Below are 18,931 nucleotides of genomic sequence, written 5' to 3' on the forward strand. Positions count from 1 at the left end.
ATATTTGTGGTTACATTTGAAACGACTATAGCATTGGGTATGAAACGACCAGCACCTTGGGTACGAAACGACCATTACTTGGGGTAGGAAACGACTCATTTGGGTACGAAACGACTTGGGTACGGAATGACCAGGTACCAACTTGTAATGGGAGGAATAATGGCGGACATCACCGTGTCTAGGAAGTACCACTTTATTAGAGTGTCTGTTTCCATAAACCACTGGGCAAATATGTTAATGAAAATATTCACTTCATAGTAAACAAAGTCTCAATATTATGTTACTGAACATATTACAAACATATGGGACAATGCTATGTTATGGAATTTGAGAAACGCTGCAACACAGGTGCTGGAAGCGAGCTTGATGTTGAGAAGAAAAAAAAAACAATAATCTAAAAGGAAAAAAATCATACAGAATGACAAAAAATACCTTAGATTACCCCCATGACCCGATCTGACATAGGACCCTCTCTATATGAGAGTATATTATGATATAGTCTTATGTCAGATCGGGTCATGTGAGTAATCTAGTGTGGTTTAGTCACTCTGTATGATTTGTTTCTTTCAGAAAAATTTTTTTCCTTCTCAACATCAAGCTCGCGTCGAGCACCTGCGCGATGTAATGGCAAATTGTTTGCACTCATTTTTGTGAAAATAAGGAAAAAGCAGCATGAAAATAATATTTAATCAATGTCAGAGCTTACTACACGTACATATAAATTTAACAAAACCATAAATCTGCAATCCTATCTATGGACTGGTGTAGCGATGCTAGAAAGTCTTTCTAAAATCAAGAGGCTCGTATCGTTGCTTACAACTGACCTGTCATATATGTACTATAGTAAATTTAGAGTATGTGCACTTGGTTGTAGTGCCCCGTTTTAAGCAATTCTTAGATTTGTGTGATTACTTGTTTGATTATTGGAATTCGGCGCCATGGAAATATTCCTGGCCCAAACTAATGAGCTAATTAATAGGAGCAAACGTCACGGAGTGAAGTGTTAGTGTGTTTCCATGATGTCCTGGTTCACTAGTAGTGAATTCCGACCAAAACCGAATGAATGTCCCGTCGTAAAATAGTACATATTAAAATCTAGTGGTATACATTGGTAGTGTGACTGCAAGGACAGTACTTACGGTATTAAACCGGTAAATTACACAAGGGCATAAAAAAAAAGGGACTTGGCAGACACCGTTTATGTCGCCATGCGGGCGAATATGGTGCAGTTATATCGGCGAAATGTGCCTGAAAAGCATACATTGACTGGCCTAAGGTGGCGGAGTTTAAATAGTTCCCATTGTTAGGGAGTAGTCATATATGTTCTAAGGCGTGAACGGTTGGTGGTACGGAAACATAATGTAGCCAAAACAAGCAGATGTACGGTTGATAGATAGTTGGCAGTTTGGTTTATCTGTGGTCTTGCATTAATTAGAGGAAAATTTAGGTATAGAATGGACACGTCGGGCTTTCTGATTTACAACTGAGGTTGTATGGAAGTCTTTGGAAAGTCGGGGAAACTTATGACTTCTAGCGAGAATCGCGCCAGGGTTTGACAACCGCTCGGTCAAGTAAATACCCGTGTGCGTGTAACAGTACTATATGACAGGTAAATTGTAAGCAACGATAAGAACCCCTGTGTCTAAAATTAGATACACTCACTCGTTTGCTGTTTCTGTTCGGTTGGAATGAAGGGTTAAGTTCATTCATATATTGACTATAATGTTTTAGCGTGTTAAATATGAATAGTTAGGTAATGCTTTATCGACAACAAAGAAATTGGGACTGAGACATGTGTACGCTTCCTAACAAGTACATGTTACAGGGGTTGTTTCAAAGTTTAAATATCTTAAAATGCCATTTAATAGTGAACTCTCATTAAGTTAAAAACAATTATTAATACCATTATTATAAGTCTTAGGTATTACTCGGCCGGGTTCAAACCCACGACCTCTCACATCCGAGGCGGACGCTCTAACCATTAGACCATCGGAGCGGTCCCGGTTATAAGTAGAGTAGGTGTTAATAGTTAAAAATAATACTTAAAGGAGACTAGAAATCATTGGAAATATACAATAATAATAAATGAACTGTAGAGGAAAACCTTATTCTGAAGCGTCATATGCGACCGTAGTGCCAATATTTAGGAGGATTTCGTTCACTGTGGGATCAATAACAAAATACGTAACACCCACAGACAGTGTTTATGACCTTTTGTTTATGTGATAATCACAGAACTGATACATACCTACTACTTGGCAAACAATTAAAAAGAAAACACAAGTGTTCTTAATCTAAAAATTCAGTTTGTACAATATTTATATGCATGTTGTTGATTTCAATGTGTCTAGATAACTACTGTAACTGGGTAAATAAGTGTTCACAGATCCATCTCTTTGTGACACAGCATTTAATGCAATGATATATATATATTGGCATTCCTGCATACAACTCCAACTAATTTTAATTAAAGCCCTATTCAATGCCCAGTAACCACCAAATTAACAAAGGAGTACAATCTGGTCAAATGTGGGTTCAAATGTGGCACCTACATTCTAATTCAAAGATTTTAGGATTCATTAATTTATTTGTCAATTTATGATCTACAAACCCAACCAGATTTATTACTCAGCTGAGTTTTCTTTGCATCCACACAAAATGCCATGCAAAGCACTCTCACGAAATAAAATGAATTATATCACAGATTTCATTACAAAATGTTCATGCCATTTCGCAAACTGTTCCTTCCAACAGTATTCTCCAAACAAACGTAGAGAGACCTGTAATGACCATAAACAGCATTGCGCCATAAAGACAATGAAATAATTCTCAATGTATTTTTGTAATCATATTTATGACACATTTTTAAGTCTCAAATATTATGATGATCCCCAAAATAAACAGTCTGGAATATTTGCATATTCTCTACACATCGTGTTTTGCATGCTTTACATCAATATATTCTGCCATAACTGGCATTCATTTTCTATACGTTTTTTAATTACTGAATCTTGAGTTTAAATTGCTAACCTATTTCTTGAAAAAGTCACTGAATCATCACTTACATGTATATAGCTTAAATAAGTGTCAACTCTTTCCCTGTAAGTGACCTATCTGACGGATATATGCATGTATACTTGTCGTATTCACCGTCACTAATTATGATGTACCATAGTTAGGTTAATATTAACAAACAGTGGTACTCATAACATCCAACTGAACTGAAGTAATCAACTGCTCATATGCATATATATTGTTACCAGTCTATGATCTTAAAATAAATAACAGAAAAGAGTGAAAAGCAATAAGCTTTGTAAAATTCAACAAATAATTTATTTCCTTAAAATACAAAGTGAAAATGAAGGAAAAAATAACTTGCGGTATTGCGAATTAAATCCCAAATAATTATAGATCCTAGAGTTACAGACACAAGTCCTGGAAATAATGGTTTTGAATAATCCTCAGTGGCATTACAAAGGTAATAAACCCAACGCCGAAGTAACGATGTGCCTGTGGTGGCCTGTTTCGTGTAGTTGTACCAACAGTCATTTGTTGAAACACAGTAATATAATTTCAGTTCTGAATTCAGTATAAATTTTAGTAAATGTCTCCGTCCAAGCATATACTTTTTATGATCAATCTGTATTTTCAGAGAAAAATCATATCAAATAAATGATTTAAAACAATAAATTCCAGCCCAAATGAATTTATGGACACAACAATAATACAATTGATTCTTCTAGATTTTAAAGCACGAATGAATCATTTTTCCAGTGACAAGATTATATAGTCTTCTACTTGACTACGGGTCACAATTCGCAATTTCTAATAAAAACTATGACCTATTGGAAAATTTCAGTATAGAAACATTTAAGTGTTTACAAGATAAAATGTTTGTTAAAAATAGAAAGTATATAAAACTTTGAATATGTCAGGCATGCCAGATATATTTGTAGGGGAATTCCAATAACCAAGACTCAGACCCAGCTAAACATGTTTACTGCTATTACTAATGATCATAAATTAAACCCATAAACATACAGAATAATTTTTATATGTATTAGTTTTTTACAGAATTAATAAGGTGATTTATTCAGGGCAAGTAGAAAACGGACTTGATTTCGGACAAGGCTAAGTCCAAAATATAATGTTACATTACAATAGCACAAAAATATAAGATATATATATGTGTGTGTGTGTGTGTGTGTGTGTGTGTGTACCTTATTAACTTTGATTTTTCTGATTCACTAACTTGTGAAAATCAGAAACTATATATATATTCAGTGCTTAATTTTTCATGTCAGTTTTCCAGTTTTCTACACAGATTAACATGCCAAAACACTTAAAGTGATGAGTGTTTCTTTTTTACCTTAAATAATTAAATTATTGTTTGCATCAAGCTTTAGATAAAAGAACATTAAATAGTAGGAATGTGACTTTACAATGACATTTTGCACGATGATTTCCAATTTTAAAATTGCATAAAAACTTTTTCTCCACCATCTAGTATGTTTTTTCTTGTGAATTAGTTCTTAGTTTTGTATAATACAGTCTTTTTAAACAAAATATATTTTCTTGAATTAAATGACAAGAGAAATTATGACAACAATTCACATATAAGTTACTTACTTTTCACATAAAAATGTCTATATGTAAGATCGCAAAGTTTTAAAATATTTCGTTTCAAAATAATAATAATAATAATTCAATCAAATTTTGTTTAATAAGTTTGAATTAAATGGCTGTTTCAGATATGTAGGTAAAAAGGGAAATAACTCCATTGCGTGTTTAAGACCTACCCATTGAAATAGTAGGTAGATGGAAAAGCCCACGAGCTATAAATAGCCACCTAGCATAAACCCGTGTGTGTGCGGGGGTGGGGTGGGGGTGGGGGGGGTCATGTAACGTAGCTTTAACAATTTTAGTCATATCGCTACGATGTCTGCAGTGTGGCAGTTTATAATGATGTCTTGCACTGGGACATCATGCAACAGACATGTATTATGTTCCACCCAGTCGCATTATTTTGACACCATTGCAGACCAGTCCTAGCACCAAACTCTTAATACTGAGCACCAAGTGCGCCAGCTGTGAGTGCCATTTTTGGTATAATTGCCGGGGTTCGAATCCACGACCTCCAGCATCCAAGGCGGATGCTCTAACTACATAGGCCACCGGAGCGATCTTAAATTAATTTTGAACTCCTGAATGAGGACTCTAAAACTCATAGCAAATATTATAATGCAAAGAAACTGCAATTTAAAAAAAGAATAAAACTAACAGAAATTGTAATTATGTATACCGCGGATTGCAAATATCATTCATGCTGATTGCGTTGAACAGTCCGATGAGTTATGAATAGTTTCCATAACGCCGGGGTACTGTTTACATCCCGATTACCCACCACACACACACACACACACAAACACACACACACACGCACGCACGCAAACACACACACACACACACACACGCGCGCGCGCAACAAACTTTGGACTCTATAATAATGATATAATGTGATAACAGTCGATGCTAGCCCAGGAAGGTTTTACATCCGTTAAACTAAAACCAACGTCACCCCCATCTCTCAAATATTAAACTCTTAATTAACGACCTAATGTGATAATGGCCGATGGTAACCGAACATAAATAATTTCTGACTGGGGGAGAGGGGATCGTTACAAATGAAATTATGAGTCTCAGTTAGTGGATATTAGGCTGGGGGTGGGGGCAGGGGTGGAATGGTAAGTTATTGGACACTCGAGCCCTTTATCCATTAACAGATGCTTTAAATTTAATGTGCAACGATCCCCTGTGTTCTCACCTGCTTTTTGTTTTCCTCCAATTTTCAGATTACCAGCGCTCGTACGAAAAATCCCATCAATCGTATTTGGAGTGAATGATGACATACCTTTTAACAGATGGAGAATCCCGTGTACTATAAATAGTCCTTTATCGGGACAACTATTTACCGTAATAACCCAGAATAAACTTAATATTCCAGAACAAACCGGAAAACACCGGATCAAAAATAGATTAATAGATACGCGCAGTTAGTTTCCATCTGCTTACATATCTTTAATTAACGTTGTTTTTTTCCATTGTTTTCCCTCATCCGAACAGAAGATGTGTCCCATACAGTAATTGAAAGAAAACACCTACATCACAAAGGGAGATGGTTTACACCTTATTGTCAGTAGTAGGCTATAATGAGGTTTTCATGCCAAACCCCTATTTTGTATTAGGACGAAAGCACGATTACCTCCTCCCCAGCCCCCTCCCCTCCCCCCGTTAGTCTAAACAACATAGAAATCAACTTTGTTGAAGCAACAAAATCTATTTCATTATTGATTATCTGTCAAGGACCTACCATTAAATCATCATAGTCGTCATCCAAAATAGGGTTTGGCAGGAAAACACCCCGTTATAGTCTACTAATATCCATGCTGACCTCAATGGAAAATTATTGTGAAGTGTACACTGCGTGATTTTCTCACACTTTAGTTCATTTCGGGCTCAGTGGAAAATTACTGGCACCGGTTGCTGTCCATGCTGACCTCAATGGAAAATTAGTCACGTGTACGTTGCGTGATTTTTTCACACTTTAGTTCATGATGACCTGAGTGGAAAATTACTGGCACGGGTCACTGTCCATGCTGACCTCAACGGAAAATTGCCGCTATGTGTATACTGCGTGATTTTCTCACATAAAATTTACTGTAATAACCAGTCGAGAAAATTGACCTTGGTAAAATCAATACTATCAGACGTTTTATATCCTACCGCAAATGTATTGATCCCATCAGTGCAGTATCTTTAATCATCAAAATTACAATAAGCAGATTTTATAATAACATAAGTTTCAATTTTATGACAATTTGATCTTATTGTCATCATCTTAACATAACTAGAAAATCCGTCTAACGCAGCCTTATAATTATCGAATCCTATTACCTTACCTACCACATTTCTTTTAATTCCATTAGCTCGTTTCTTAACGTTATTATCAGTTAATTTTAGACAGTACATTTTACTACGCAATCTGATAAACTCTACGATAGGAACAAAGATTGCCTTATCCTTAAATTTTACTTTTGCTTTTTTCTTATCGTCAGTGGAATCTTCTGTTTTTGGATAAACTGAAAGATCGAAGATCTCTCTGTTATTGTAAAACTCTTGATAAAAATCATCAGATTCTATCTTGTACATAAGCGAGTCAGTGTCAGTAAATGACAACTCTGCATCAGGCCACGTAACCTTAACGAAATCGTAATGAAATTGGTACATTAGCCATTTTGATATCTCAAGTACTGCCATACCGACATAAACTGGCTTATTCAGCCTTAGATTTGTCTTTCTTCGTTGAATGGCTACTACATTTTCATTAAGTATTTTCATACCGACAATATCGTCGGATGCTACAAGTTTTTTTTTACGACGTTCCATGTCATTGACAATCTCGATATTGACTAGCTTTTTGATATTTTATATTGTCTTGTCAAAGACGCTGTTATTCATAAGCACGAAAAAGTTTTTTCGAATTCTGTTTTGGCAGCTGCTCGTCTTGCTGTGTTTAAGTATATACAACTCTTCATCCACGGCGATTGATTACATTTTAGCACGCGATGAACGTTTCATAATACCAGACCATGGTCAAGTGCTGTTTCAGAATTTTGTAATGCAAAGCGTATCTCCGTTTGTCAGGCAGATTAGGAACAAATTTTTAACAGATTTACCACTAGTGCTAGAACTAGACGAATAATTTCTCTGCTCATCAGATAATAAATTGTAATCTATCAGCATGGACTCTGGACAGAATGGATAGCCGTTATGATTATCATGAAGCTCAACAATATAGTCAATATCAACTTCTATGAAATAACTAAAATCTTCCGGTATAGTTTTATCAGTTTCTTTGAAAACTGTTTTTTACTTGTCCACCTAAACCGATCAACCGATCAACCGGCATAGATTCCGATAGACCGTAGCCATACAAAATATTCGAATCTAGATAGACTATACAACTTTATTGTTCTGTACTATCACAGTCTGCAGATATTTATTACTAATTCTGTCATATTTTGTTTGTTATGACGCTTATTCTGCCTCAGATTCCACGTTCTATAAAGTTGAACATATCAGGATATATTAGCAGCTCCAGTTTTATTGTACTGTTTTATCCCAATCGTCTAAATACTCATAGGGAAATATATTTTATCGTGTCAATAAACTGCCATCAATTTCACCAAAATGCTCAATCAAATTATTAAATTGACTACAACCTTTGACAAGCTCGTCTAGCGACACTGTCATAAACTACAGAGTATCAATAAATCTCAACTTGCCTAGTGTCAATGACATATATTTTTCACTTTTATTTGGGAAGCACTTTATTGTATTGTTACTAATTTTCAGCCGGTTAATTATATCTTTATTACCGAACGCTTCAAGTATAATACGAGAATCATCATTTGAAAGTATGAAATACAACATTGATGAAATCCGGTGTGGTATACTTTAAGTTGTATGTGTCATGTGCTGGGCCACTATATTTGTCAGTAACATGGCTGTGATCGTTTACTTTATCTTGAAGCAAAAGCGTCGGGTCATAAATATAACATATTTCTGCTTTGGAAAAATTCAGCTTCTTGCTTTAGTGTTAGTGGTTTCATTGTCACTGTCTTTGAGAGTAACGTTTCCTGATTTTTTCACACTTTAGTTCATGAGTAACGTCATGATAATGTCAATATTGTCGATACGGTTCCTTAGCAGCCAGACAGCTTGTTCATCATGGTAAATTCTTACTGGCTTTGATAAAGATTTATCAACTGCACAAACTATCATATACGCCGTGCCACAGGGAATATGATCATTTATTTTCGTTGTCGAAGATTTATCAGGGTTATTTTCTGCTTTTTGCACAGGCAGTACAATTGACTCGAAATCTGCATATACAATAAAAGGCACGTTCATCTTGTACCTGTAATTTGTAAATTGTAATATTATTTCATCTTCGCCAGGCATGTATATTTTTTGTACATTAGAGCAACATTCGAGGTGTTTATCAAGTACGTGTTGGGAAATACAGCCGTGCACATACTTGACAAGGAACTATTTATTTCCCTTGTGCGTTTTGCATTGACCTCTGACTAGCCCATTTAAATTCTTTATCAATGCATAATGGTCTTTATGAATTAGTAAATTTACCGTCTGCTGGCATGCTTGATCGCTGATATATCTGGGGTATATCTTTTGATTGTCATCGACACCAAATACATTAATACTTCCAGGTAACAGGAGATTGTTCTGCTGGCAGCTGGTCGTTCTGCGATTTAGCTCATGGGGTTCAGACGTCAGCCTAAAGAGAAACGAACTGTAGTTTCAGGCCTGGCCCTAGGATTCTGATAAAACATTTCAAATGCAGAGGACCTGGTAGTCAGCCTATACAGAAAATCAATACATTCCCACAGCAAGCTTGTTTGATAAAGTTATACCCTAGGCACTTCACACTTGGCATTTGGACGTGTAATGTAATCCTGCCCTTGGTAGAATCTATCGTCAAGAAAGTCAGATACAATTAGTGCATTAGCATAATACTCATTATCTGGAGCAGCTGGAGCATGTCTGAGTGACAACATGACTTCAAATTCTGACGTTGAACCAATAGCTCGTTCGGTATGCTTACTGTCGTCAAAGTGAAATATCGAATAAAGCGTTCTAAATTCTTCGATTGAAATTTGAGATCCACTGTCAGCATCCTGGTATTTTTGCATAGTTTCCATAATGTACATGTAAACGCGAGATATATCTCTGTTAGCTAATGCTGCAGCATCGGCAGCAACAATTGCATTCGATCTCTGGTTCTGAATACTGCTTAGAGTTTATTCTGCCAAATATTCGGCTCACATCAGGACTATTAAATACATAATTGTTTTGAAGCTGCCATCCGCGTCTATTCCGTTGTTGAAACAAAGCAAAGATATGCCTTGATAAGTGCCCCCTTATTGATGTTGTTATTTTCAATGTATTTATAACCGAATTTGGAATTGTGATTTGATAAACTTTATTCTGCATAAAATGTATTTTTTTTTTTGTGAATGCTGTTAGCATCGTCCCAAGCTCTGTTGATTTATCGATCGACAGAACTACACGTGGCATCCACAACGCCAAGCGTGAAATTACAAACTAAAAATTTTTGACAGCATCACCAGGAAGAGTACCAGCAGCGGCAATAGCAACAGCAGGAGTTCTCATCAGACAATCGCTTTGATCAGCTCGGTTACGTATAAGTGTATGTTTTATATCACGAAAGACCTTATTACAGTCTGTACAAAATCCGAATATTATTCTAAGTGGAATCATCTTTGTGATATGATGTGAATCATCTGTAAACAATCTTCGTTTAACGTAACCTTTGTTGTGTATTCTATTTTTAACAATATTATTATTTATTATACGATTTTCTATTGCTAACATTGCAGTTCCGTCAGCAACAGCAGCTTGTGGAGTACTTTCAAGAAATTTACAAGCTGCTTTCAGCGAAGTCCTTGTTGCATTTGTAGTTGCGTCTGCAGCTGGAGCAACAATTCCAAACATTTATCGCGTTTGCGATAAGAAAACCTCTTACTATATTTACTAACTCACCAGCATCAGTTTCAGCTCCAACAGCAAGTGTATTAAAAGGAACAAACTCGCTTGAAACTGCATTTCCACCTTTAGTATATTTAAACAAAAATATATTTTTTGCAACAGATCTCGAGTAATCGTCGCTAAATGAAACCACGTTAAGAATATCACTTGCAATTGGTAAGTGCAGACAAATATATTCTACTGTCTGACTAGCTAGTTGATATATGGCGCTTACAAATAAACTCCAACCGTTATTAACAAGTGTCACTTGTACTACTGCACCAGCCACTGGTCTATCACTTCCTCGGACTTCAAGTACGGCTTTGTGGGGAAGCAAATTCTATTCCTCGTCTCTTGTATTAAAAGTTCGAATCGCAGTTTTATTAGGTTCGTTTGAGTTTTCCTCCAAAATTTCTTCGGCTGGTGGAGATAACAGTTTTTGTCGTTTTTATCAACGCCTTAGTAGTTTCTGATGTTGGTGATATTTCAGAAATTGCTTGTATTATATCCCTATCACTTGGCGGACCACTATTAATTTTATCAGCAGTCTTCTGTCCAACGGCTGAACCTGCTTCAGAAGATGATCCCGTTGCAAAATCTTTAGATGCGTCTAACGCGATAGGCGCAATTTTTGCTCTGCCATTCCAAGTAAATTTTCAATTATTTCAGAAAATATATTTCCAAAGAAACCTCCCACGATATTTCTGTGATAAATTTGTCGTTGCTTCATTTTGTTATACAACACTGTCCGATAAAATTGACTGTGGTCAGTTAACTTTCGTGAACAGAGCTTTAGTCAGCTAACTGACCGACCTCACGTGCAGATAATATGTTAAAATTTTGTTATTTAGATTTTTCTGTAGGTTGCATTAATCAGTAAATGTCATCGTTATAGAAGATATTTGATTTTCAACACTAACAGGATAGTAGATTATCTGTCTTTGCATTGTTTGCATTAGCTATCCAGGTGGTACGTCAGGAGAAAAACTGTAGATAGTTTGACCATTACTATCATGTGCCGTATACGAGGCGCTGGCAATGGAGCAGTTTATTAACATCTAATTTACTTCCGTTATATCAACAGGTAACTCGACATCGTATGAAATTGAAGCACTTTGTGATTCAGAACCGTATTGCTTTCGAGAAAATTATAAGAAAGGACCGATGCTATTTGTGGTACTAAAATCAATAATAAAACCGTTTTTCAAATTAATTCTAGCACGCAGTGTGTTATAATTTGGAATGAGCTCAAAATTATCTGATGCAGATTCAACTTTAGCTGTAATTATTAACTTTATTGATTTACTGAGATTTGTAACGTTATAAGCGCATTGTGGTATCTTAGCAGAAATTTCAAGTCCGGCCAGCTGCCTGAATTAACTGAAATGTAAAATGGTCTATCAAGTTAGTTTTAATATTTTCCATAGCGTGCCAAGCAGTAGCTGATACTAGCCCTATTTCGTATTGTTTGTGGCTGACAAGTTCGATTTGTGGATTATAAAGAACAGAGAACTTTTGCATTGTCCGCTACAGTCCATGATGAGTCAAGCAGTAATGTAGTTGACAACATTCCTATTTTATTTGATAGATAAAACTGAACTGCGAGAAGTTTGTATTTTGCGGTTAGCGAATTAAATCTCAATGTAAAATATAATATTCGTCTGATGTTAAATAACCGTTTGACCTGAGATTACCTAAAATTTTAACAATTTCGTTGTCAATTAATGTGCTCGTAAGTCTAGCTTCCTTTGATGATAAGAATGGCATCAGTTGGTCAACTATCTCAGTGGTCGAGTTAAAGATCTTTAGACCATCACCTTTCTTTCCACGTATTTCCTCTGGAATACGTTTATCACGCCTTTTATCAGCTTCATTTAATAGCTTTTAAAATGGCAATTTGTAAGGATTGTTCTAGTTCTTTAATTGCAAGCAGTATAAATACAACATCATCTATGAACCTAGCACGCATTTCATTACACGATTTTAAAAATTCTGCTTCAGTTGGTGCTCTTTTCTTCAGCTTTTATGCCTGCATCTTCAATTTCATTCAGAATTTCAATAAATTCTTGTATTTATCTGCTGGCCGTTCACAAACTTGATAAATGTCGTGTTGTTCTCTAGTAATATGATCTCTCAAAAAATTGTTATAATATTCTTCTGACATGTCTACTCTTGCAGCTTTTCTATAAAACCTAACTTGATCCTCCCTTGACATCCTTGTGACCATACTATCAGTAGGACCTATCATTTCCCTTCTAACTCTTCCTGTCACCTTACTAAATCATATACAAGATTTTTAAGTTCTTTTGGATCTCCGATTCGCTCAGTAACTTTTTTCTGTGCTTTTAAACTAGACCAAGTAATCCTTTCTCTGGTAACTATTTAAAATCTTCTAGTGATACCATACAAATTCATGGCTGTTTGCCAAGTACTGCTTCGGTCACTGGCCTAAATGTCTAGCAATTTCTTTTGCCGTCTGCTGTAGACCTTGACGTTCCTGTCCAACGTTCTTTTTGAAAACTGCTCTGGTTGCAACAAATTTATTTAAAACCTCTATTCGTTTTGCGTCCATTTTTTCGTTTTATTTATTTTGTTAGACTAATTTTAGAAGTTTACCACAACATCAGTTTGCTGTTAGATTAATTTTCACCGTCTAAACATCTTTTTATTGCAATTCTAAACATACGATTTTAATCTCTTGCTAGCTTATCAAATGAAAGGAAACTTTGCCCACTACCACTGATAGCGTTATGATAAATGTCGGCAAATTTATCTTTTAATACACCCTCGCACGGCTCACGTGCTATATTCTGTACGTCGATATTGTCTAGTCCGGCAAATATGATAAAACATCATGCATTTTGCCTGATGAATCGAACAATGTTATACAATCACTGGGTAAAGAGGAGTGCATTACATTTTCTGTTGCGCGAGATGGAAAAATAAGATTTTATCTTGTTCATTTCTACATTGCTTAGCGGAATGTCATCAAAGACATTTTATGCTCGTCATAATTTAGGTCGGGAACGAGAAATAAATTTTCGGGATGGTTCATGATAAGTATATCATCGCCTACGTCAAGTTCATTATTCAGCTTTAAGTTATATTCGCTAAGAAGAGCGTATTTAACCTGATCTGTATTTATTGTGTAGATATAAACTCGATGGTAGTTGAAGAGGTCGTTAAGTAACATATTCATCAGAAGTTTCGTTTTGCATGATCCATTTCGTCCTACTATCAGATAATTGCTGTCTGGTAGTTCGTGGTTATACTGATGTTGTATTAATCGCCCCATGTCAGAGTTTATTATGCTCATTCTATATCAGATATTCATACATTTGTATCTCGCAGTCAAGGTTAAATTTCATCTCGCAGTCAAGGTTAAAATTTATCTCGCAGTCAAGGTTAAATTTTATCTCGCAATAAGAAATAAGAATGAGCTATTCTACAAAATTTGGTACGTTAATTCACAGCAAAAATGAAGAAGAAAATGCAACCACTACGGCTTGTATAGATTTAACAAATTATATTTAAAAGTATATGGGGATACAATGGCAAGCAACTTAAGTGTATCAGGTCAATGAGGGCTAGACCTTGAAACAATATACCCACCAATCAACCCAGATACCTGGCAGCCGTAAGCCTTGCCCAACATAGTGTGGTCAGTAATGATAAATTATCTTTATCAGGTGGAAAAAAGATAATTTCAACATGAACAAAAAAGGATTGTACATTTTGAGAACGAATTCCCTCCCCCGCCCCCGTAACATAAATAATTTACAGGCGGCAAGCTATGCACAGCTTTGCTAGGTAGATAATTTTAAAATGTCATTATCTAGTCAGACGATGGCTGGCGCGTTAGATATGGGTGGGAAATATACATTTAATACCCAACTTGATAATATAACTTTGACCAATAACGATTCTGTAACAAATGTAAAGTTTGTTAAGGACCACTTTGTAATAAAATCTGGCGATACGTTGACTAGCGCGTTAGCTATGTGCAATTATTTCTGCATATGCCAATTATCTTAAACAAATCCGGTGTTACAGTAACAGGTGCGATCGATATGGTTGATAATCAGATAATTTCTACGTACGTGCCTATATGTTCATTCGATCTTACCAATAAACAGTACATGGATAGTGTTACCGAAATCGATTGCAACTGGTGGTATTACAAAACGAGCTCAAAATAGTGTTAGTCACATTCCACACCTCGCAGATACTATAAATGATCGTTTGGGGTTTCGGTGTAAGTGTCAAGGTATTATTCAGATAATAAGCCAGTTTATGCGTCTGCTTTTAACAGCCCTCTATATGACGAGTTAGAGTGGATCACAAACGGAGAAACGAGTGAATTATGGGTTTAATAAAAACGTGTCTAGAGGCCGTAGCAATATGGAAATTTCAGCTACGGGGTCGAATAAATGCTAATGCCGGATAAAATTGTCACTTTGAATTACAGGGATAGAATGATGATTTTACGTGGACTAATCTATACGGTGTATTAATGGCTTATTTGATGTTTCTCGGCAATATACACTTGAACCTGAATTTACCATAAACAAGTGCTCGTATTTCCGGATTTATGTTTTAACCGTGAGGCATAGTAGACGTTACCCAGGTTTGACAATGTTTCAGATATATACACTTGACGATTTAATGTAATTATAGCATATATCTTGATACTCCATCGATCAGAGTCGCAAAAGAGTTTTATAATTTTATACTAAATCCGAAAACAGAGATGGAAATAGCTGATGTTGATTCGCTAGACCCAGAAATGAAAAATATAACTTTACGTTCCCCTGGATTAACCGAGAACAGTGGTAACTTTGCCAGGGTTTCAGGAATGAGAGGCCGGCAACTGAAATACGCTATCAGAGACTTTGACGTAATTAGTAAATACTGTCCTGTAAGCGACTGCGAGGAACCACGATTAAAAGTTGCAAAATATTTGATAAATACACTGTTTGATCTAAATAAAGATGTTTTGACTATTGTTTAATCTAACCTTGTAAAAACAAAATTTTATGGTGGTAACAAACCAGGGCAAGGGCAACTGAAAAACATTCAAGACGAGCTTGACAAACTAGCGGAAACAATGAAACACAAGTTTCTCAAAAATCGTAAGCTCAATTATATTTTTGCTAAACGTCTAGAATTTCGTATACTCGGTATGGACTATTATGATAAAAAGATGCTGTTAGAAATAATAGATAACAGTACTGACATTAACCTGCTAAGAAAATCATATCTTGTTTTGATAGACTCTCTCACCGGCGACATAGAAAAATATAACGTAAATCACATTAATACTGCACTAAAAACAGTATCAGAAATAGAGTCTAGAATAGAGTTACATGATGATGCCGAACGAGATATATTTTATCAAGAGCTTGATGAAATTACATCTGTGAAACCTGGAATTGACCAAGATCATGAAATACATAATAGTTTTAAAAAATGCATTGAAAAGGTATACAAAAGAAACTGACAAGTTACATACAGAAGCAAACTACAACAATATCAAAGAGCTGACTGCTGGATACCTAAATCTACCCGCCATAGATATAGAGGAGGCTGATATTCTCAGTCTTTTAAGTTTTGGAACAGCATATGCAATTCTCTGAAAGCTGCTGGTACTTAGAGATTTTAAACTGGGTCAGTTATCTTATGTTGTTAGTTATATCGACGAAACAGAAGATATTTATCGTGATATAGTCAATGATATTATAGAAATATCGACACATTTTGACCCTCCATTTTCATCGTCAGTTTTACCAGATATCCGATATGATGACACCTCCTCTGAAGTGTATGATAAGCATATAGTGTTTCTTGTCGATCATGTCAATAAAACATTTAGTGCTCTGATTGATAAAGTTTCAGCTGAAACTATTTTTACTACGGCGATTGAAATGATTACAGAACCAGTTTTATAATGACGAGAAAAGAAATAATAGACATCAATCATATTTCATCAGGTCTCCAAGACAACGATAGAGACGAGCTAATCAAATACTACAGATACTATCATAAAAATCTGTACTTATCAGACGCGCCAGAAACTATTATAGCAGAATAATAAACACGCTGAATTAAATTCCAATATTACTAATAACGGCTGGAATTGCTACAGCCGGTGGAACCGCAAGCCCATTATTGTTAATTGTGTCTGGGATATTTTTTTTAATCAACAATAAATAAAAAGATCGAGCCAAAATATGAGAACAAAAATACTTCGTGTAAAATAGGAATAGCGACTTATAATACAGTTTGTAATCAACGTCGAGCTTATCTCAGAGGTGAAAAGTTTGTAATGTTAAATCTGATACAGGAACTACGAGTCAAAGACGATTTACTAGTTGATATGAGACCGAACAGAGACGCGAAAAAATAAAAACGATACTCAGTAAGTTTTGTGTAAAATCGCTAGCGATTTAATTTTTTAAAATAAGGATAGGAAAAAAATTATGAAAATAAGGATAGTAAATTTTTGGGTGAAGTATGATATACGGAAGATATTACTTTGGAAGATACCACGTTAAAGATGACGATTATGCTTGACAATGAAATGTACAGGACATAAATAAAATAAATCTGTCTCCAGTTCGCACAGAAAATTCAGATTTATTTTAGCAAGCTTACCTGGGTCACAGACTCACTTTCTGATGCTGTTGATAATCTTATAATCCATTATCACAAGACAAATACACAAAAATGACAATCGACAAATTGAAAAAGTGTTCATGTCGTTAAATCCATAGTCTCACATGGAAATTTCATCAAAATTCTTGAACCTGACTCTCTCATTAGCGGTAAGATTAATCTGTACTTGTTTCATGATGACGATGAGAGCTATACAATAGCAAAAGTTGATCTTTTGAAGATATCTCGACAGATGTATGTGTAATAAATCGTCAAGAACCAGGAGCTCGTGACTGATGTAATATTTATGAGAGACCATCCTGGCGAGACCATCCTGGTGTGTGTAAATTATTGATTGTTTGTAAAATCCCAGGAGTTATATTAATAGATCATTATTTGCTGACAGACATGCGAGTAGTGAATGGGGTCACCCTACGGACAATGGGAATTAGCATTAAAAACACCCCTGGGTCACTCTACGGACAAGGGAAATTTAACATGGAGAAAAATCGTGGGTCACTCTACGGACAAGGGGAATTTAACATGGCAATAAATCGTGGGTCACTCTACGGACAAGGGGAATTTAACATGGCAATAAATCGTGGGTCACTCTACGGACAAGGGGAATTTAACATGGCAATAAATCGTGGGTCACTCTACGGACAAGGGGAATTTAACATGGGATTTTTTTCTTTAAAAATTTTTTTAAAAAAAGGGGTAGGCAATTCAAAGACTATCTCTTTTCGAGAAATATGGCGGGCCCTGAAAAGGGCCTTTGGGTTTTATGTTAATGTATTCATTAACATAAATGGCACCGCATTGGTCTTCTTCTTCTCCTTAGGCTGCGTCTCACTGTTGGTCCGTACATCAGCACTCTTTTTAGGCATCCTTGTCTTTCGACGTAGATCCTACGTATCCACAGGCTGGTGTTGGTCCTGTGGACAACGGTCCACTTGGATCGGACATACATGAGCAAGTCTGTCCGAAACATCATGGAAGACACAAGGGTGGATGACTCAACTGTAGTCCACATCTTGAAGCGACGAGAACAGGTGAATCAATGCAGTCAACGGCGCTTATTTATAGGGACAGAAAGGATTGAAACGGATTGAGTTCATTCACCAATCCAAACACGCGTTACAAAATTCAGTCAGCTCGCATCCAATCCGAAGAGAGCAGTCTGTGACGTCACGTAGTCAATATAGATTCGCTAGCGCTTGTGTGCATTCAGTCTATGCGACAGTCATTCAACATGACGGAAACTCAGAAAACGATCCATTGGGGTGCACCAACAGGGGAGACTGCCCAAGGGAACTCGGACTTACTTTCAGAAGAGGTGAATTGGGATTTTGTGGATTTTCTCTCCTCGCAAGAATTTGTTCCTGAACCTTCGTTACCTTCTTCATTACCGCAAGTGGAGAATTTTAGACAGACAGAAAGAAGAATTGGAGAAATTTATGCAACGACAAAAGGAAGCGGAACAAGCTTTTCTCCTACAGCAACAGCAACAAGAAGAAGAGGTAAGAAAAAAACAACAGCAGCAACAACAAGAAGAAGTAGCAGCAAAGAAACAAGAGGGTGAAAATGAAACGGCCACGGTACTGTTGGACATTTTAGCGGAGTTAAGAAGTCTGAAACAAATGTATCA

General features: G+C 36.0%; 1 protein-coding gene across 3 annotated transcripts in view; it reads right to left on the reverse strand.

The window, feature by feature from the left end:
• The window catches only part of LOC149773299 (uncharacterized), a 36,773-nt gene extending 19,161 nt beyond the window's left edge, over nt 1-17,612 (reverse strand). Inside the window, exons 1-2 of one of the 3 annotated variants that reach the window (XM_089946480.1) lie at nt 17,284-17,612; nt 9,208-9,358 (exon numbers count right to left, since the gene is read on the reverse strand). The gene's annotated coding sequence lies outside the window, so the exon portion shown is untranslated. Of the gene's footprint in view, nt 1-5,824; nt 5,902-9,207; nt 9,359-17,283 lie in introns of those variants that run through there. The other 2 variants (XM_089946478.1, XM_089946479.1) reach the window with 2 other exon arrangements.
• Nucleotides 17,613-18,931: the final 1,319 nt, after the last annotated feature.

The sequence above is a fragment of the Sinohyriopsis cumingii genome, unplaced genomic scaffold (assembly GCF_028554795.1).
Source record: "Sinohyriopsis cumingii isolate HCF-2022 unplaced genomic scaffold, ASM2855479v2 utg000695l, whole genome shotgun sequence".
NCBI lineage: Eukaryota > Metazoa > Mollusca > Bivalvia > Unionida > Unionidae > Sinohyriopsis > Sinohyriopsis cumingii.